The 22,949-nt window shown below is 35.0% G+C and overlaps 1 protein-coding gene across 2 annotated transcripts in view; it reads right to left on the bottom strand.

Moving 5' to 3' along the window:
- Positions 1–22,466, bottom strand: part of LOC131802584 (cytokine receptor-like) — a 73,970-nt gene extending 51,504 nt beyond the window's left edge. For both annotated transcript variants that reach the window (XM_059122914.1, XM_059122915.1), the window contains exon 1: positions 22,035–22,466. The gene's annotated coding sequence lies outside the window, so the exon portion shown is untranslated. The remainder of the gene's footprint in view (positions 1–22,034) is intronic.
- Between the last annotated feature and the right edge of the window lie 483 nt (positions 22,467–22,949).

Raw genomic sequence — 22,949 nt, 5'->3', positions numbered from 1 at the left:
AACCGTGATTGTCTTCTTTGAATCGAGTTCGCTCAGCGTCATTGTTTATTCAACCATTTAATCAAGTTAGGACAGTTTATTTTGACTTTTTTAATATTTGAAATGGAAGAATATTGTGATAGTGCGAACGAAATTGTTGCAAGTAGAAACTACACAGGTGTAGGTAAACGAAGAGGTCGAAGTTTGTGAAAAATCTTGACCAATATTGTAAAATAAAAAAAATATTTAAACATTTTTAGTTTTCTAAATACCAATGATGTGTTTCTTTATTAAAAAATTTAATTTTGTTTTTTTTTTAATAAGTCACTGAAGTCTAACACACCAAAAAACCAAATAAAACGAAAACATTGTTTAGATATAATTTGCACCATTTTTTTTATGGGGACAGCTTTTAGTTATGAAATCCTTTGTAAAATTACAATCATGATTTCGCTCAGTTTCGAACATTTGTGTTTTAATCAAATCACTCACTTAACTGAGATGAATCAAACCGACAAGACTCCTCATAGATGATCGACCGGTTATGAACAATTCAACATAAGTTCGTAAACAAATAACTCATGTGAGCTGTTTGATTGCGATCACAAAACTTCGATCAATACATGTTTGATCACATCTTTTTCGTTTGGCTTGAGTAACTCGAATGAACATGTTGCATCTGACCGACTGATTGAGTTTGATTGTATTTCCACTGTGTGTGATCAAGCCTACTCGATCATACTCATTGCAGCCCTCTGGTCCACAATATCGTATATCCCCCATATCGGCACCTTCCTATATTAGATATTTTAAAGATTTTAAAAGAATTTTTAATGGATTTTATTTTTTTTTGAAAATTTTCTAATTCGTTCCAAATGGTGGAGGGTATTCAAAGTTCGGCCCGGACCAAGGTCCAAACTTTGAAAATACCATCCCTCATCATCAAGATTCCAATGTTTCTGAAATGCAGACGTTTGTCCCTGGGCAGGACATTGTCCATTGACATATCTTCGCAGGCGGCTAAAATCTTCTAAAATGGGGTAGATTTTGCCTGGCCGACTTCAACCTTATTCGCCCCTTAAGGAAGTAGCGACGGAGGCCGCCTATTGGCCTCCCCTTATGGGGAGAAGCCGGAATGTCACACGAATATAATATAGGATGGGGAGGGACACTGGGCAGCGGCTAGAGAATACAGGAAAAATTTGCGACAATTCTACAGACTTGATAATCAAAGCCAAACGACTGGAATTTATATATCTAAGTGGATGGCAACATTTGTGTACTTACTATCTTCCTCTACATCATATGACTGATTTTATACGTACATATGCGCATTTTGTAGCAGAAAACATAATAGGATATTTGAAGGGAATCATATCATTATTTCACATTACGTAGATATTATTTATATTCAAAAATGTTGAGCGTTGAGATACGAGAACACATTTGTGTACTTCCTACCGAAGTTTTCACCAACCATGCACCTAAAGGCCGTTAAGGTTTGGGCAGACTAACAGATAGTCCCGTATAATCGATATTTCTTCCACGGTACCTCTAATCATCGCAAAAATAAAGCGTCCTACTATCCTCCCAAGGATAGATATTGTGCACATGGAAGACATTAGTAGTGAATAAACTTCAAAACCAACCCAAGCACCACTGGCGTCTGCGATAGGATCTCAGAGCAAGATCGAACAAGATCTCAGAGCAAGTTTGACCTTGCCATAGGACTTGGAATTGACCGTAATTCCCTTGAGAAGGTTTTTGTTCTAAACGTATTGGCTTTAATAATCTGGCCGAGTTTTACAGATATCGGCCATGATAACTAGTTGTCGCTCAGGATCACCATATCTACGCAACCGCCGACAGAGCTTAATAAAACTTAAGGCCCTAGAGTAGGTAAGTACTTTGTGCTATTTCTTGGGCATTAATGTTATCTCAAAAGACGGAATCTATATCCTTAATGCAGCTATCTATCTCCGAAACTGATACGTTGGCAGAGAAACCTCCCCAATCCGATAAGAACGCTGGATATTCAACCAGTTGAATTAATTTGTAAGAAGTGCATGTCTACCTCAATGAGTATCACCTTATGGTAAAATTCAAGTAGAGGGTCGTTGACTTGTCAGAGAGTAACTGTCGGTTTCCTAACGGATACATCCACTCAGCTGTCAGATATTAGTTTATGATAACATTATTACCATGTACCACTACATTAGGTACCCCCTCGCGTTTTATGAGATTTTTGTGTAAATTTTTTTGGAAATCTTTAACCTTTTGAAGAGAAGGTAATAGAAATATAGGACTCGTATATTCATAGATGGGTAAGTACGCACACTACCGTTGTTGTATCTTATTCTCCATCATAAAAAGACATATACGAATCATTTTTAATAATTATTTTTGCAAAATAATTTTTGAGCTAATTTTGATTATATTTTTGTTTGAAAAATAAAAAAATTTAAGTAAAAAACTCAACATAGGAAAGTTATTGCAATCATGGTACAATGATATAAAGGTAGGCCTATGATACCATATGATTTTATATTTTTTTTTATTTTCTTATCTTAATATGTCATCTTTATTTGTTTATATATGTGTTTTCTTTTCAATAACAAAAAAAAATTGTTTAGAAAATATTCAAATTCGGGTGTTTTCAAAATGTTTATTTCATCGTATGCATCGACAAAATCTAGAGTTTTTGTAGCGAAATAATCCTTTAGAGATGTATAGAACATGATTTTCAAAAGTGTTGACCTTTCATTAAGTTATCGCGTTTTTCAATTATTTATTCAAAATAAATACAACAAGTTGTTTGATTTTTTTTATTGTTTTGATACTAATTCTGACATTACAAACCAAACAGGTAAACCTCTATACTTGCAATTTTTTTTTTAAATTGGCCTACCTTCTCTTCATTGCACCATGATTGCAATATTCTCTAGAGATGACAGCAGTCTGAAGTTGGTTGCAGTGTTTTAATCTCACCCTGTATATTGCCAATACATAATCTCATTCTGTCTACTTTAGAATATAATAAAATGTTAGTATTTTTTAAATATGTGTGTTTTATTTTAAATTTTCAAAATTGCGTTCTTGTTGAGACACCCTTTATTAGCAAAAAATCTTGCAATATACATACACACATATCACCATTGTCTTAAATACGTTCAAAACTTTGTCTCAATTTTATTCGATTCAAATATGTATTAAAGACAATTTCCTCTAGCGCAATTTGTTGCCAAGATATGATTCCAGTTTTCATTCAATGTTGTCGTGACGTCGCATAAGAAATGCATTCGAAACGCAACCAACTTCGTCTAGGCCAACAACATGAAGTGGAAAGAAAAACCCACTGGAATGTGGACAATGTCACCTGTAGTGTTGGCCATGGTATGTGGAACACACGCTGCATCAAAACATCATTGCAGCGAGTGACAATAACGGTGTAAGTGTGTTTTTTACAACAGCAAAACATTTATCCGCCGTGTCTCTGTGTTGTGGGCTTTGATTCTCTTAAACTGAAGAGAATGTTTGCCAAGTAAGAGAAAGCAGTTCAGTTCTTTCACTCACAAGTAATGGAAAACAAAAAACAAACCAAAAATCAAAGCATTGTCAATACGTTTTAAATATTTACTTGCTATAGATGGGATGCTATGGGAGGTATATTTAGCTTGTCATTGCGTTTGTAACTGTGCTCGTCGTTCTGTTTTAATCGTGGTAACGTGCATGATAGGAAGCTAAAATTTGACATGGTTATGTATTATTTCTGCAGTCAAGCCAAGTTCGAAAATTGAATTGTTTTAAATTCGGTATTTGAAGTTCATAAGGGGTAGTTATTTCTCCACGTTTTTGTATGGCCCCCATATAATGGTACGTGATATTTTCATAATTTCAGGCCATTTTTTTTTTCAAAAATCTGGATATCAAAAGTTCATAATAGATTCTTATACCTCTGGCAGAAAATTGTCCAGATATGTCCACTTGTCCATTTAACCCCCTATGTAATGGCTAAGGGGTCAACCCAACAGAGTTGGTAGTGTTCACATGTAAACGCCAGCCAGATCGACTCATTCCACCAATGCCTGATAAATTGCCCTTAAAACTCTCTTCTGAAGCCAAAGTCCAAAATTGTACCTGGCTCAATTTTGCACTGTCAACTAAGATGAAACAGAAATGTTGCGGAACGGATGATGAAAGACTTTATTATATTATATCCTGCTAAAAATTCAATAGAAATGAGTTGGGAACTCTCTCCCTAACATACACTGGATGTATAAACATATGGTTTGGAACATCCTTTCTTGTCTTGAAATTCAAGGTAAATAGCTCGAAATTCTCGAGTTTCAATTCTACTCACAAACCTCAAACAGCCCTAAACGTAATGATGTTTTACTCCGGCCTAATTGAGTATACAGTACCATGTTGCACGAGATGCGATAAAGCTGTGCGAGCAATATATGGTGCATTTTACACGGCAGGGTCATGCCAGCTAGCGAAACTTTCTTAGAGCTGAATTAAATTCAACCCTCATAAAATTCAACAGAACAGCAATTACATATCTACAACCATGAGGTTTGACATAATTGAGATACTGACAACAAGCAAGGATGAATGGAACTGAGCCATCCTACCTCTAATCGGTCTTCTGATGTATACAGAATCAAAGGAGGAACTCGCAGGAGTCGGAGATTTCTCGGAGATTGGATGGAAAGTACAGCGTTTTTCAATCAGAGATCTTTGCGCTCGTGAAAGCGGCAGAATTGATCAAAACTATGGAGAATGAAATAACTGAACCCCTGACTATTTAGGTCGATATTCAAGCGGCTCTTAAAGCTATTGAATCTTCTACAATCAATTCCGATGTCGATAGAAAATCAGCACATAGTAATATGGACGGAAATGAGACAGCAGATTAATTGGCTAGGATGGACCCACTTGAAGTCACCGACATGTTAAAGTAGACTCTTTGTAATTTTTTTACAGAGCATTTGAACTATTCTTCAGGGAGAAAGCCAAAGTTAGCTGGTACCACGAATCATGATACAAGGTATCAAAACAAATCTGGCTAGATATATCTTCGTGTAGAACTAAGTCTCCATTACGCATGAATAAATCAACGTTACGCATAACAATAGGGATGCTAACAGGCCGCTGTAACATCTGATCAAGAACGTTTAAATGGGCTAACTCTACTGTCGAAAACTGTAGGCTGTGTGAGGATGGGGAAGAGAATGAAACGATCGAACATCTTTTATGCAACTGTCCTGCTCTATCATGGGAAAGACTGCAAGCTATGGAGGAACATTCGCTCATGATCTCAGTGTGCATTCAGACACGGATCCCTTTGTCATCTACAACTTCGCAAAAATGCTTTACTTGCCCTGGCGCCGAAGTTAAAACGCAACTCTATTCGACGTTTTTCTCCATCCTTTCTTAACTTTTACTCGTTCTTCCTTTACATTTTCACGATACAATTTCGATTGTAACCACATATCCTCTAACCTAACCTTATGTAACGGTATCCCCGGTACACGTTATTTGAATAATTTTTGTCAACTTTTTTTAATAGAATTGTCTTGAATTCCTACTTTGAAGTTTCTAATGAGTATTTATCCCCCTGGCAGAAAATGGTCTACATAGGTTTAAGTTTTATCTTAGCCTTCATAGCCTCCCAAAATTCGGTATCATTCTATGGAGGGTATATTAGCTGCTTTTTTTATACCCTCCACCAAAAAAAGTATGGAGGGTATATTAAGTTCGTCATTCCGTTTGTAACTCATCGAAATAATCATTTTAGACTCAACAAAGTATATATATTCTTGATCAGCGTAAAATTCTAAGACGATTTAGCCCTGTCCGTCCGTCTGTTGTAATCACGCTACAGTCTAAACGAATTAAGATAGTAAGCTAAAATTTCGCACAGATCTCTCTTTTGTCTGCAGGCAGGTCAAGTTCGAAGATGGGCTATATCGGTCCACGATATCGTATAGCCCCCATATAACTGTACCCCCGATATTCGGTATTTTGATGATTTTAGCCACATTTTTCAATGGAATTGTCTGAAAATCCACACAAGTAGTTCCTTGTGGGTACTTTATACCTCGGCAGAGAATTATCTATATAGGTCCACAATATCGTATAGCCCCATATAACGGTACCCCCCACGGTATTCGGTATTTTGATGATTTTAGCCACATTTTTCAATGGAATTGTCTGAAATTCCACAAAAGGAGTCCCTTGTGAACATTTTAACCCCTAAAAAGGAATGGTCTATATAGGTCCACGATATCGTATATCCCCCATATAACTGTACCCCCCGATATTCGGTATTTTGATGATGTTAGCCACATTTTTCAATGGAATTGTCTTAAAATCCACACAAGTTGTTTCCTTTGTGTACTTTACCCCCTGAGAGAGAATTGTCTATACAGGTCCACGATATCGTATATCCCCCATATAACGGAACCCCCCTATATTCGGTATTTTGATGATTTTACCCACATTTTTCATCGGAATTGTCTGAAAATCCACACAAGGAGTTCCTTGTGGATACTTTATACCTCAGCAGAGAATTATCTATATAGGTCCACGATATCGTATAGCCCTCATATAACGGTACCCCCGATATTCGATATTTTGATGTTTTTAGCCATATTTTTCAACGGAATGGTCACAAGGGTTTCCTTGTACACAAGGGGTTCTTTGTTGGGTTCTTTGTGAGCACTTTACCCCCGACAGAGAATTCTCTATATAGGTTAACGATAACGTATAGCTCCCATATAACGATACCCCGCGATATTCGGTATTTTAATGATTTTAGCCACATTTACCAATCGTATTGCCTGAAAATCCACACACGGAGTTCTTTGTGAGCACTTTGCCCCTGAAACGGAATTGTCTATATAGGTTCATAATATCGTATATCCCCCATATAACGGTATTTTGGTATTTTGATGATTTTAGCCACTTTTTCCAATGGAATTATCCGAAAATCCACACAAGGAGTTCCTTGTGAGTACTTTACACGCAGACATAGATTTGTCTTTATAGGTCCACAATATCGTATATCCCCCCATATCGGCACCTTCCTGTATTAGATATTTTAATGATTTTAAAAGAACTTTCAATGGATATTATTTTTTTTGAACATTTTCCGGCCGAACTTACTGCTTTTTTACTTGTTTCTTGTTATGATTGTAGTATTATTTTAGAAGGATTTCTTTGAACGAAGTTAGCTCTATTTACATGTTTTGTCTATCGGTTGACCATTAAAAAGTATAGGAACTCTACTACAGGGTGAGATCGAAATTTTTGTATAAGTTTAGATTTGTTCGAATTGGTCACCATTGGCACGAATTATGGCCTTGAAACCCGGTGAGTTGAGGTGATCGACACTTTGGTATTTTTTAGTGCAAACCTTGCTTTCCAAATTATTCCAGACACAATAGTTCAACGGGTTGGTATCCGGAGATTTTGGTGGCCATTATGCGCTGGAAATGAAGCGAGGTGCTGAGTGCGATGGTGCTAGTCCTGTTGGATTGCCCAAGGTCTGCTGCCAAAATGTTTGCGTACCCAAGGCTTTAATACACCCACCAGAATATTTTCGCTATAATATTCGTCATTTATTCTGATGCCACGGTCGATGAATACGAGCGGAAAGCGACCATCGGTTATTATGGCGGCCCACACCATCAGCATGGCCAACCGAGTAAACACGATCTCTTTGGCAAGTAAACACGATCATTTTGTTTGCTTGCAAACTGCTGGACAGCGAATGTTTTCTCATCGGAGAAGCGAGCGAAGCTTTTTCGAGTCTATTTTCTTTCTGTTGCGGCGTAAGTTCTTGTACTTTTTGGAATTTCAATGGCTTTACCCAGAGCTCATTTTTCAATATTTACCGAATGGAATATTGCGATATGTTCAGCTCACGAGCCATTTTTCGCCCACTGCGACGCGAGTTTCGATCAAGTCGCTTCTTTATTTTTCGAACTATTTCCGCTCGTGTTGCTGTTTTCTTTCCGCCACTTCCTTGACGTCGGGCTACGCTACTAGTATCACGGTAACAAGTGATGGTACGAGACACAAAAGATTTATTCACATTTAAATGCTGGAGCGCTCTAATGATAGCCACTTGTGCTTTTCCAGCCAAATATAAAGAAATCACACAATCACGCTTGAATTCCATCACGAATAATTTTTTTTCTGGAAAATTCTCACCAAAATGCTTTTGTACGCTTGTAAACAATATAATGAGCTGTCACTGGAACAATCTTAACAGCTATCGGACGAGTGGCTTAGAAACATTTTATATTGATTCTTCGAAAACTTCTGTCTTGGGTGATATTTTACTTATAATCATGTTTCACATTGAGCATACTTTTCAGTTTCGATACCCTTAAAATGAGAGACTATATGCCAATTTGGCAAAATATTGTATTCGTTTTCTGCAACATCGACTTTTTGAGATTTGAAGCTTTATAAGTAAATGAAATATATATGGGAGCTATATCCAAATCTGTGTCGATTTCAATATAATTTGGTAAATTTATTTTAGTTCCAAATTAAGTTACTCATGTCGAATTTCATTTGAATCGAACATACGTATCGTATCAAATATGAACTTATATCCAAATCTGTACCGATTTCAATATAATTTGACATAGTTTATTTTCTGATCAAATTCCGTCACACATTCCCAATTCCATTGGAATCGAACATAAATATCATGTTTGGTGCAGCAAATAAACGAAATCGGTCGAAAATATATATGGGAGCTTTATCCAAATCTGTGCCGATTTTAATATAATTTGGCAAATTTCTTTTAGTACCAAATTTAGTCACTCGTGCCGATTTTCATTGGAATCGGACATACGTATCGTGTTTGGTGCATCACACATATGTGTATTTATAAGCAAATGAGCGATTTACACCTTATAGGGTCCTAAATACCTCAATTTGTCTGCTTAAAGTAATGGAAATAAAATAATGTTTTGCCGACGGTGCCTTCGCAACCTCAGTATGTTGTTTAAGAAAAAATAAGGGCAAGAATTGAATTTAACTTTTTCACTTCAGCGTGCGTGAATACAACGCAATGTAGATATGTAAGCAACATAAATAAAGTAGATAGAACTAAATTTGTAATAATGATGATTGATTTGTTTTCCGAAATGGAATATAAGAGAATAACCCATAGTACCCAACGCAATGTTAAAAATAACGTCGATGAGCATCGTTTCTTGGAAACGCCATCATTTGTATTTTGACGATAAGCAACCAATAATCATTTAGGAACCAACCAACAGATCCACCTGTGCGTGTGTGCATTTGTGTCTAATAACAATAATATAATGGCCATTTTAATGTTTCGCACCTTTGCTTTTCTTCAAATTTTACAATTAACCTCCCCAACAAAACAAGTTAAATATTGAAAAGCGTATAATTGCAGAAGCTGGCTGGGTTATTATAACATCATCAGTATATACACATGACCATAAAAAAAAAACGTTGGAACAAACATAAATACATCCATCAAATCTGAAATTAATGAGTTTCTCCCTGAGGTATAATTTTGTTGTTGTTGCTGTTGTTTCTGTCTTTTGAACAACTGTAATAGATTTCATGATGATGTTCATCATCGTTTACATTTGAGATGTGTTCACAAAACCAGTTCGACAAATTTAGGCCAATATTTGACAACGCCAAAAACAACCCGATTTTCTTCGTTATAAAGCTTTTATCGAATTAGTGAGAATATTGTAAAGCATGATAAATTATTCGACCAGATTTGCCTCCGATAATTTTTTGAGAACATTAGACATCGTATTAAACTTGTTAGGGATTTACGAATATTTGAAATAATTAAAAAAAAAAAAAAAATTATATTGGAGCATAACCCTATGGCGTAGGCTGATACATATAAAATGTTAAGATCCGTCTTTTGTGAAATTCCGACGCAAAAAAAAAAACAATTCGATGTTCCGTCCAAAACCTCCATTTTATATCATACTAGCCGGTGCGCTTCGATACCCCTTTTGATTTATATGCATTCAAAATTTTATATTAAATATTTGTTGGTTTAAAAAAAATAAATAAAACAAATTCAAAAATGTAGAAATGCGTAAACAAACGAATAGCTCGATCTACAACGCGTGCACATGCCAGAAACAGCCGGCCATGGGAAAAGTAGGAACATGCCAAATTTAGTCCGCATACACTAAGGGTTCGTCCTTCTGATTTATTAATTTCATAGCAAATGCCAAGCGTGAAGGAAACTGCCACCTTTAGAAGTTGAGTGGCATTTCTGTTACAATTAGAGAATTCGATGTAGCAACATACTTCCCCGTAATAATTGTATCCTCAATTAAATTGTTGTGTAGTCTTTAACTGTTAGCCTAATACCATTGCAAAGGCGTTGTGGGTCAATGCTTCTTAGTAAAACCCCAATCTATCTAATATTCCAATCTGAACCGATTTCAATATAATTTGACAAAATTTACTTTTACACCAAATTCCGTTATGCCTTCAATATTTCATTGAAATTGGAGGTACATACCGTGTTTGGTGCATCATATATGTGAAATCGGCCGAGAATATATCTCTATATATGGGAGCTATACCCAAACCTCAACCGATTTCAATATAATTTGACAAATTTATTTTTGTACCAAATTTCGTCTTTGTGACGTATTTCATTGGAATCGGATATACATATCGCGTTGGGTGCATCAAATATATAAAATCGGCTGAAAATATATAAATCTGTACCGATTTTAATATAATTTGGCAAATTTATTTTTGTACCTCTCGATATTCGGTATTTTGATGATTATTGTCACATTTTCCCACGGATTTGTCCAAAATTGGTATTTATAATTCATAGTGGGTTCTAGTTCCGGTGGCAGAATATTTAACATTTCGGTCCACGGTTTCCTATAATGCACATATAACGATACCACCGACATTTCTATAATCCTAGTCACATTTACCCACATAATTGTTTCAAATTTGGCATCTTAGAAGATTTGATAGATGACAATCATTGCAGTATAAAATTGTCTATAGAGGTTCCCGTTTTGGTATGGCCCCCATATGGTATTTTTGAGAAGTTTAACTGCATTATCCAAACGGTTTTACTGGTATATGAAATTTAAAGTGAATCTCGCTAAAATTCAGATAATTCTATATAAAAAAAAATTCCTTTACTCTAAGGTGGAGGGAATTAAAAATTCGGCCCGGCCGGACTTAATGTTTTTTACTTGTTTCAGGCAATAAATGTATATCTTTTTGAAAATGTAACTGGTAGTCACTGCATTTTTTGTTTGTAATTAATTTTGTATAATAAATCGGTATTGTTTTTGTGCATTTATTTGTAACATGGAGAAGGTAGCGAGATATACACTTTTTACTTTTGAGGATCTTCATACAATCACTTTCTGTGTTGATATATGCATCTCAGTCTGTCTGTCCGTATTTTTGTGAAAAAAAATGTAGGTCCCATTTATTACCCGATTGAGATGACATTTTCCAAGCAATATTTGTTTGGCCCAACGTCGGACCCTATTGAAATTGGTAAGAATCGGTTCAAATTTAGATATAGCTCCCATATATATCTTTAACCAGATATTATTCGTGGAATGATATTTGGTACCAGATATCAGATATAGCTCAGAAATACCTCTATCAAAATTTAATAGAAATCAAAAGAGATTTAGATGTGGCTCCCATATATTTCTATCCGATATCAGGTTTATGTGCACCAAATGGCTAATATCAGTCCAATGAACTGAATTTTGGCAATTCCAACTGAATTCATCCTAGAAACAAGTAATTCATATTTGGTAAAAATCGATTCATATATAGCTATAGCTCCCATCTGATTTCATCCGATTTGGGAATTTAAGTCCCTCACTTTCACACCATAACGGATACCAGGCATAAGATACTGCTCGAAAATACCTCTACCAAATTTTACCGTGATCGATTCGGTATGATATACTTCACATAAATTCCCAATTTAAACTTCTTTGTTACCGGAGCTCTACTAACTGCTCATAGTGTTGTAGGTCATATAGTCAGCCTCGCCCGACCATTCCTTATTGGTTTTATTTGAATAAATTTTGCTGTTATTTCCAGATTGACAATAGAAAACATTGCAACATGAATGCAAAAAATTTTACGTTAAAAGAAAAAAGAAAGATGATCTGATCTCTTGCTTATAGGAAACTTGTAATAACGAAAAACGGTGGTGACCTTAAGTGAAATTTGATGAAGAATATTTTTGCTTTTGACGGCATCCATCTAAAATGATGTTTTGTTAGATTAGATGATGAAACCAATAGTATAATCTTGTGACAAAGACTTTTACAGAACATGTTGACTGGGTCAAAAGCAGATTTTAATATTTTTTGAAACAAGTACGGTCATAATATGCAGACTATATTCAGCCACCAGATATATAACTTGTTACAAACTCTTAATACCAAATTTAGAACAATTCTGTTGAAAATGAGGCTAAAATGGCTAAAATATCGGGAGGCACTTTTATATGGGCGCCACATGAAAAAGTGAACATTTACAGACAATGTTCTGCCACCGGAAGTAGAACCCTTTACTAACTCTCAATACCAAATTTGGAAAATGTTGACTAAAATCATGAAAATACCGAATATTGGGAGTAACCGTTATATAGGGACTATACGAAGACGTGGACCTATATTTCTTATTTTTATTAGACACAATATAAACTATCTTGCCAGATTTTACAGCTCAGACATATATCGTTAAATCGACTTAAAATTTTATGCTGAACATGAATTTATATACTTTACAGGGTCTTCGACCCAAGTTGGGGGGTATAAAAGGATCAAAATTACCCCTTCGTTCAACCTTTTGAGAAATAAAATGTTCCACCAAAATAATCATATATTATAATCAATAATATTGCCGAAGACACTATACATCTAAAATTAAAGGATTCCACGGATTTTTATTCCAGAAAATGTTAAAAATGTGGAAGAGGTGGGTCCCTTTAAGATTGCCTTGAAATATAAACTTTCAAAACGCCGATAAACCCGTCTTCTCTTTTTACCTCTATTAGGAAAACTTTACGGTGTTTTTTTTTTTCTGGTAATTTTGGTGAAAAAATTAATTTTGTTGTACAGTGTTACAACAGTCATTACAACAGGGCTTTCTCTTCGACTAAATTGTTGCCATTGATAAAATTGTATGCGAATTGATCTCTTTGTTCTCATTCTGTGGCGATATTCTAAAAATCTTTATCCCTGCTATCATGTGTAACACCGAACAGATTGCGTCTTCACAGGCAAATACAAAGGAGAATAAAAACAAAAATAGTTCATTTTTTTGTATCCTTTTTCTTTTTGGTTTTGCAACATCTGCACCAGCGATAGTTACTGATGTTGACAGACAGACGCCAATCGGCAAAGGTGTCGCTTCAGATCAAGCGTTCCATATCATGTTGCAATGTCAATTTACACACGAGCGCATTACTTGCCAATGCTCCGGCATCCCTCAATGGATCCCGAATTCAGCGGAAAACAATTGTTTCTGAACAATTAAAAAAACAGCAACAAATGCAAATATTTACAGACTTTTGTACATACATATGTACTTACATAATTGTATAGATATGTATGTACCCAGCAAACCAAATGTCTGAAGATTTGTCCGATGCGTTTTACCGACGTATGTCGGAATTTTTATCTGAAGGAATTTTAATTGTTATCGTGCCGTCGGTTATTTATAGTACGTACAGTATAGAAAAATGCGTTGCGATTAGTGCTCAAAGATAGTTAAAAGTTGACGGTTGCATAAAATGTAGTTTTCTTTTATGACGCTAGTGAATGCTTACATTTTATTGGTGCTCGATTTTAATAATATTTCCTGAAAATGTTGGTAGTATAGGCATATTCTTAAAGGTTTGTAGAGGAACATTATTCCATATGTATGATATATTGCATTTTTATACATATTAAATAGATATTGCTGAAAAATAGGCGACAATTACTTCTATTTACTTTTGTCATTACTTCCTGACAGTTGCGGTAAGTGTTTACATCTGAATTTCAGAATTTCTTCCGGATTCGGGCGAAAAACGCTTTTGAATTTGTTCCAAAATCGGTCGGATAACTCTAATTTATCTTCCGAATTTCTCTTCAGCCTTTCATCGGACACTTCGGCGAACGAACAATCAGACAGAAGTCGGAACGAAATCAGAAATTTCATCTGATCTTCGGTTCGAAGTCGCACTCAACTCGGACAGTTTGGTTCGCTGGGTATGTGTGCCCAGGAAAGAACGGCGTTCGAACCGATAACACTACCACCACGGTGGTCAGGGAGGGCATTCTGACTCGACTTTTGTTTACTTTGCAAATCCAGCTTCTCATGCTTAGCCCGTGTTTCTGGCGAAAACAAACAGCCAGTGGGGAAATGGTGATAAGAAATCTGCGTTCTTTACAACTAGCTGTGGGATGAGGTTATTCCTTTTTTGTTGTTATTGGTGTTTTTTTTAATAAAAAAATAAAACAAAACAAAATTAAAAACAAGTGACGGCAATGACTTTGTTGTTGTTGTCGTTGATACTGCTGTTTATGGCATCCCCACTTTATTCTCCCCATATTTGTTAATTTTCGTGAGATAAGAAGGCAGCCTCTCATACTCAACGTCTGAATGCTGGTCGTCTGGTTGCTCTTAAAATACGCTTAGTTTTTTTCTCTCCTAGGGTGTTATTTCTCCATTAAGACGTAAACATACCATACACATGTATATACACAATCTTATAGACATTTTATTGGCAAGGAAATTAAAAAAAAAGTTATATTTTTTTAGTTCATCCAAAGGATTTGTAGCTACAAACTGATGATAGCAGTACCTATTGTTTACATTTGCTTTTTATGTGTTGTTATTGTTGGCCACTTTTTTTGCAGAAAATCAAAAAGAAAAATCACACAGACACCAGAAACATGACGTTCTTGGAATACCTATTTGTCAAACGTGAAATTCTGTTTAAAAATAAAAATGTTACTGCTACTACTACTACTACTACTTCTGCTGCTGCTGCCCCTGCTATCAAAATCACCGACTCCACCACCAAGAACAACAACAGCGTTTAATTCACTTGACGTTTGGTGACTGCTGTTACTTTTATTTTTGTTGTATTGGTATGCTTTGATGTTGGATTTTGCTCATCTTAACAAGTGGTTTTTTTTCTGTGGAGATTTAGTAACAGAGAGAGAGAGAAGATATGGAGACCTCTCAAATAACCCAGAGAGCATTACTTTGGAGCAAAGTTTTGCATTAGAAATCATGCTCCAGTGAAATATTTGTTGTCGGCTTCTTTTGCTCTCTCGCTCTCTCACACACTCTCCGTTAACAAGTGGTGTTTTTGACATCTCCACTATACACACATGGATGAGTTATGTACAATGTACGTGCGTAGAGGTAACAAACTCCAATTAGTACAAATAACTAATAACGAGGTATGCTCGATAATTTTGCCTGATTTATCGACGACAAACTATTTTTTCACTTTACAAATAAATACTGTAGACCAGAAATGTCCTTATCATGTATTTGGCGAACATCTCCAAAGTTAATTTGTCTCTATTCTGACCTAACTCTATGCAAAATTTCATGAGGATCGGTCCATAGTTCCGACCTGTAAAGTGATTACAAATTAACATGGATATATAACGACTCAGCTTGGCATGACGGATCTTGGACCAATATTTTTTGGCCCAATCAAACTTATAAAACCAAGACAACAGAATGTTTGAGGGTATAAAAACATATATAATGTATTTATTTTATCTTCTTCTTCCATATCTATAAAAGAGGAAAATGTTTGTACGTTTGATTGCTTGTTTGTAAGTTATAGACTCAAAAACTGCTGAACAGATTTTTTTCGAAAATTTCCAAATATACTACAGCAAAGCCTGAAAGTAACATTGGCTATATAATTTTTTTAAATTCCACTTGGGATATAGCATCAGAATCGCAGGTACCTCCACAAATTTAGTTTTTGTATGCACATATCTATTGATCAATTACAGATATAGTCTTTGGAGTTTTTGGAGCTCTTAGCGGAATTTGGAGCAAGTGCCACCCAGGAATGGTTACAAAATGAGGTTCCTCGCTTCATTTCCAGCGCACAATGGCCACCAAAATCTCCGGATACCAATCCGTTGGACTATTGTGTCTGCAGTATTTTCGAAAGGAAGGTTGGCACAAAAGTACCAAAGTGTCGATCACCGCAGAACAACATTCGAGCAGCGTGTGACGGTTTCATTGGCCGTTTGAAGGCAATAATTTGTGCCAAAAGTGACCAATTCGAACAAATCTAAACTTATTCTAAAATTTGATGCTATTTCCGGCAATTTTGTGATTTAATTCAATAACATTTAAAAAAAATAAAAATTATGGCGTTTGACTTTGTTGCATTTGTTTTATCTCACCCTGTACTCCAGACACAATAGTCCAACGGATTGGTATCCGGAGATTTTGGTGGCCATTGTGCGCTGGAAATGAAGCTAATATTATTTTCAAATGTAATATAATTTTCTTCTATGTTACGATTTTCAGATAGACCGAAGAGATAATACACAGAATTTATTAAATTCGACTTAAAACCGACGCTTAGTTTAAAGAAAAATATTTTCTTTGTAGGATCTGATAGTTTGGAGATTATTTGAAAGTGGTATTTATTAGAATTATCTTCAATTTAAAATTAGATATTATTTTGTCTTGAATGACATGGCTTACTTTTGTGAAGCAAATTGAATTCAAATGAATAATATAGAATGGGTACCATACAATGGAACCATATTATACAATGGAGCGAACAATATATATATATATATATATATATATATATATATATATATATATATATATATATATATATATATATATATATATATATATATATATATATAATTGTTTGGTAAAGTACTAAAGGGTCTATAAATTCCTTGCACCATTGCTTAGTGAATTCTAAAGTTTTATATGTCTTGATCGTTGTAAGGGGGATGTGTTCTCTAAAATCGAGTCTATGATCTTTATGAATTCCCAATTCATCAATGGAATCAACATTATAAAATACTGGGTCATTTAGACTTGTGTCTATCCACAAGTGAATGACTTATTACGCTTGGTAAATCAATTAAAAATAAAATTACAAAGATGACACACTTGCGGAACCCCAGATTTTAAATCAATTTTATTTCAAAAAGACCAAATTTATCCATTTGCTCTCTACTGAAAAGGTAAGACATTATCCATTTTATAAATTAATTAGAAAATCCGATGAAATGCAACTATTTCAACAATAAACTATGATTGACTGTGTCAAATTCCTTACTAAAATCAGTATATGTCAAACCCGTTTGAAGGCGATATCTGAATGGTTCATTTACAGTTGAAGTAGATTCAAGAAGATTGATTTTTGTTAATCGAATTTTTTTGAAAGGATAATGAATCTGTTATCAGTTTTTCAAATAATGTCTCTGTAGTTTGAAATTTCTTTTCTACGACCAGATTTATCCAAAATTCTTGAGGGATATCGCGCACACCAGCCAGCCAGAGACGAAAAGATATGGGACCGCAATTTCGATATGGAACATTTTTGCCGTATCAAATGTTTCAGCCACATTTTTTATTTAAAATAGCCCATTGAAAACGGAATCTACAATATAAATTGGTGTAGACCGTTTTTCAAATCTTTATTTCGATATTAGTTTAATAGGACTGATACATATGTATGTGTGTAAACTACAAACAAACAAATTAAAAACGAAAATTTCATTGATTTCACACAATTTCACACATTGATATAAAAACCCATAACTTTTTTTGGAAGATAAACTTCTTATTAGGAAAGACAATTTACTTTTTGAACAACTCTAGCAAAGCAAAAACTCGGAGTTGTTTTCCAGAAGAAGATATTTTTAAGCCGACTTCGGGAAAGTAACCCATGTATACAATATAACTATATTGTATACATGAATGCTTATGGTCCATTGATGGGGTTATACAAATCGGCTTGAGATTTCTAGCAAAGTTTTTTCGAGATCATTATGGAGATTCACAAAATATATGCCAAATTATACCATTCTAAATGCTACAACATGTGCTATAATATTTCTTGGACCCGGAAATATTAGTCGTGTAACCATTTCATTCTAACAATTATGTATATTTATTATTATTACTAGCTGAACCCGGTGCGCTTCGCTACCCCTTTTGATTTTATATGCATTCAAAATTTTATTTACGAATATATGTTGGTTAAAAAAAAAAAAACAAATTTAAAAATTAAAAAAAAAAATATTGCACTACTTTAATGCGTAAATAACCAAAACCATTAGTAAAGCAGTAACATGGCATACATACACGAAGGGTTCGTCCTTCGGATTTATTTATTTCATAGCAAAAACCAAGCGTGCAGTAAACTGCAATCTTTTGAAGTTGAGTGGCATTTCTATTGCAATTAGTGAATTCGAGGTAGCAACATGTTTTTTTTTTTTCGTGTTAGCCTAAGGCGTTGTGGGTCAATGGTTCTTATTAAAATCATATCCCAATCTGATCCGATTTAAATATAATTTTAAAAAATTTACTTTTACATCAAATTCCGCCACACTATCCATATTTCATTGAAATTGATGCGTCAAATATGTGAAATTCCACACATTCTGAATTTCATTGGTATCGGTCATATATATTGTGTTCGGTGCATAACATGTATGAAATCGGCCGAAATATATATGTTATCTATACCCAAACTCCAACTGATTTCAATATAATTTGACAATTTTTTCTGGTGCCAGATTTCGTCTCTCTCGCTTTGGGTGCATCAAATATGTGAAATCGGCCGAGAATATATATGAGAGCTATAACCAAATCTGTCACTCAAATTAAGTCACTCATGCCGAATTTCATTGGAATCGGAAATACGTATCGTGTTTTGTGCATCAAATATGTGAAATCGGCGGAAAATATATATGGGAGCTATGTCCAAATCTGAACCGATTTCAACATAATTTAACAAATTTATTTTCGGATCAAATCCCGTCACACATTCCAAATTTCATTTGAATCGAACATTCACATCGTGTTTGAGACATCAAATGAACGAAATCAATCGAAAATATATATGGGAGCTATATCCAAATCTGAACCGATTACAATATAATTTGGCAAACTTATTTCTGTTCCAAATTCCGTTTCGCATTCCAAATTTGGAGACTGTATCTGTAATCGATCAATAGATATTTGCATATAAAATATAAATTTTTTTGAGGTACCTCCGATTGTGATGCTATATCTCCACTTCCAAGTGGAATTTCAAAAATATATATAGCTTATGTTACTTTCAGGCGATGTTGCAGTATCCATGGAAATTTTCTGGAAAATCTGTTCAGTGGTTTTCGAGTCCATAAATTACAAACAAACATACAAACATTTTCCTCTTTTATAGATATAGATTTTTACTTATTTATTTATCTTTTTTTTGATTATAAAATTAATTCTGGAGTATTTTAAAAAACAAGCTAAAAATGTCTATATTCAATATCCAATAATACTGGAAGAATACAGGAAATTAATTAATTTTTTTTTTTTTGGGTGAGGTACAGAAATGAGTTGGCCAATATTGTCAGCTGAACGATGTCGGATATTACCATCGCTCAATATGAAATTTGTATTTTTTCTGTGCAAAATTTATAATTCTTTTATGAAAAAAGAGTGAACCAATATTGCCCATCTCCGAACTCAAATAAAGATTGTTACTAAGTAAAAAGACATTAAGTTCGGTTGGGCCGAACTTCTAATATCCTCCATCATTGGGTAAAGGAAACATTTTTATACAATAGTATCTGGAGTCAAACGTGTTCCACTTTAAACTACAAACACCAGTAAGATCGGAAGGAGTTATATGGGGGTCATACTAAAACGGGAGCCTATATAGACAATTTTATACTAGAGCGTTTGTAATCTATTGCGAGTCTTAAATACCAAATTGTACATAATTTCGTGGATAAATGTGACTAGGATGACTAGAACCAATATGGACAATGTTGTGCGTTGGTTATAGAACCCATTTTGAAGCACAAATATCAAATTTCACACAAATCGTGAAATCGTAAAAATGCCGAGTATTCAATGGAATCCGTTATATGTGTGCTATAGAAAAAGACCTAGATAGTCAACATTCTGCCACCTGAGCTAAAACAAATCCGTGGATAGATGTGACTAAAACCATCAAAATATCGAATGTCGAGATGTACCGTTATATGGGGGCTATACCATAACGCGGACCTATATAGCCAATGTTCTGTCACCGAAGCGGGAACCCATTACAAACAAAAAATACCATGTTTTAGATAAACCCGTGGTAAAATGTGGCAAAAATCTTCAAAATACCGAATATCGGGAGGTACTGTTAAACGGGGGCTATCCGAAAACGTGAATCTATATATAAAATGTTCCGCCACTAGAGCTAAAACCCATAACGTACTACAAATACCAATTTCTAGACAAATTGGTGGAAATATGTGGTTAAAACTATCAAAATACCGAATATCGAGAGGTAGAGTGATCCGATATATCTCATTTTCAATACCAACCACCCTGGAAACAAAGCAAACAACAGTGCCAAATTTTAAAGCTCTACGTCGTGCTACAACGTGAGCTTTATCGTCATTTCAACAGACAGACGGACAGACAAGCAGACGGACTGTTAAATTGACTTAGAATTTTATGCTGATCATGACTATATATACTTTATTTGGTATATGACAATATTTAGAGGTGTTACAAACAGAATGACAAATTTAATATACCCTCCTTTTCAAGGTGGAGGGTATATAAATATTACATCGTACCAAGTTTGAACAATCGGAGTTGGAGGGGGTATTGCGAGATTAACTACTAAAACGGATATCGTCCAAAGATACTCAAGGTCTTAAACCGTTATTTAGATGAGCACAATGGGACCGTAGGGCTGAGGGTTAAAAAAAAAATAGCTAACAAAAATTCAAAAAACGGAGAACTTATATTTGCTAATTTTAAATCAAAAAACTTAAGAAACTATCATCCAGAATATCATTTTCATAGCGTAGGAATCTTTTTGGGGAAGACATTATCGAAGTAAAACGAATGCCAGCAAATGCGAAACTTTCCTCGTATTTATGTTTGTCGTCTTACCAACACCAAATCCCTTACATATGTACATGTATGTACATACATACGACCATGTAGGTACAAGTTATTGGATCCACGCTGACTTATAAACAGAAGGCCGTCTGTGAAGTCATTGCAATTTACTACGTCCCACTTGCCCAACTCCCCTCCCACCATTCCTTTATGGCATTAAAAATGTGGTCACAACAACATTGCATTTATTTGTTTTCATTTGTTTTTGTTTATAAAAACATTCGAGGCACTGTCATTGCATAGAGAGACAGAAACATACATACACACATACATATGTATGAACATGCACAGCACACGGCATACAAACATACATATATGGTTGCTAATGTAGGGGCTTCTTGGACAACAGCAACATTCTTCAGCGAGTGCCTGTGACCATTGCCAGTAGCAACACTGATAACGAAGAGAAAGTCAATAGGTAACCAGGTGGGGGTAGGAAGGTAGGTACTCGGTTCACTTGTTTTGAACAAACGAGGATGCATCTTTGCAAAGCTACCACCATTTCCGCTTCTTATCACAACTGGATGGATGAGCTACAAAGAGCTTGTTCGGCAAGTTACACATGAAAGTAGCGGTAAGTGGTAACTATTTAACGCTCGCTCACACGCTCTTGTTTGCTGTTACATGGCAGCATCGTTCGTTTGTTTCGTTCTTATCGAGAAACTAAATTTCTCGAAACAACACCCACTCCTTCCTCCCCCACTTCGTGATAAACAAATAACTGCAGAATGCCATTCGGCCTCACACACACACACATACACGCACCCATAACATGGGTCGAGTATTTTCTTGTTGACAGTTGTTGCTGCTGCTGTTGGGTTTACCTGTTTCTCTTTGCTCTCCTTTGGACTCGTTGTTGGATACTATAAAAAGTCATCTCTCATTCTCTATTTCATCTGCTGCTTTTTATGGTATCAAAAAAAAAACAACTTTTTTGTATTATCGCATTAATTATACATTTTTTCTGTGGGCATCTTTCATTTGTTTGCCATCATAGCAAAGCTATTAGGAATTTTTTTCAATATTTTTCTATTCACTCGGATTGATTATTGACGTATCGAATTGTGTTTAATAACAAACGGACCGATTAGTTAGCAATTTTGTATTAGCAACAAGTTTACAACACAGAATATTTTTCAAACACTTTTTCTTTCTTCGTTGTCGGGTTGACTTGGAATGGTCGGTCGTCTCGTTGGGGAAACACTCACGTCGTCAGAGCATTCGCGACACGTCCGTACTCAGCAAGAGGCGCACACGGTTTGGCTGAGAACGCCAAAGTGAGAAGTATTTTAAACAACGAATATTGGCAGAGATTTAGGAATCATTCATGAAAATCAGTGTTGCCAGTATTTTTCTGTCTTTGTGTCGCCAAATATGAAATCAGTTTGCCCCCAAAATCCCCAAAATGTAATTGAATCTCCCCAAAATTGAAACCCACACATATTGCATAACTAGTTAGGAAAAGATTAAAGATGGGTGTTGTCGATTATTAGATACCCCACAACCCTCTGGTTATATAAAAATTTGGAAAAATGGATTCAACAGTTCATATATTTCCATCAAATCAATAAACAATTTAGTGATAACTTACAAAGCAACATTGTTCTTAAATCATCTCAGTATGATTTTGTCATTTTTATAACCTCCACCATTCCAAATATTTATAATAGACCCTACAAAGTACATATATTCTGTATCAGCGTAAAATTCTAAGACGATCTAGCGATTTCAGTTGTAAT

The sequence above is a fragment of the Musca domestica genome, unplaced genomic scaffold, assembly GCF_030504385.1.
Source record: "Musca domestica strain aabys unplaced genomic scaffold, Musca_domestica.polishedcontigs.V.1.1 22, whole genome shotgun sequence".
NCBI lineage: Eukaryota > Metazoa > Arthropoda > Insecta > Diptera > Muscidae > Musca > Musca domestica.
This window is presented reverse-complemented; position numbering and strand designations above follow the sequence as displayed.